We start from the raw sequence: 445 nt of genomic DNA, 5'->3' as shown, positions 1-445 counted from the left end.
CCACTTTATTGTGCCTTTGTTTCTGGGACCATTTGTCTTTTTGAATAAGTGCTGAATATGGGGCGGGGTATCAGTTAGTTGAAGAAATCGCGTTTGAAACATTTCACATTAATCTTTACTTGGCTCAGGAGATGGGCGACCCAAGATGGATGTAGATAGGAAAAGGGGGGAGGGCTTCGTCTGAACCCCATTTGGGGTAAAACATACTTTGGGGCTAACAGGGGAAATGTCTCCCGGAAAATCCTTGCCAATCTTTTCTTTTGAGAGAGCTGGGTATAAAACGTGTTATTTTTCAAAATTTCGTTATGCTATTTCATCAGACCACTTGGTAAAAAGCGGGAAAAAGCTGTGAAAGACATTGGAACAAGGGGTCAACCTTTGGAACGCGCGGACCGCATGCAGCGCCACGTGTCTGGTTTCGGGAAGCCTTTAGTAATATCTTACG

General features: G+C 44.3%; 1 pseudogene; it reads left to right on the top strand.

The window, feature by feature from the left end:
- The window catches only part of LOC119591076, a 13,154-nt pseudogene that overhangs the window by 3,400 nt on the left and 9,309 nt on the right, over positions 1-445 (top strand).

Source organism: Penaeus monodon, chromosome 28 (genome assembly GCF_015228065.2).
Source record: "Penaeus monodon isolate SGIC_2016 chromosome 28, NSTDA_Pmon_1, whole genome shotgun sequence".
In the NCBI taxonomy this organism is placed as follows: Eukaryota; Metazoa; Arthropoda; class Malacostraca; order Decapoda; family Penaeidae; genus Penaeus; species Penaeus monodon.
The sequence above is the reverse complement of the archived record's forward strand: the minus strand, read 5'-3'. Positions and strand labels throughout refer to the sequence as shown.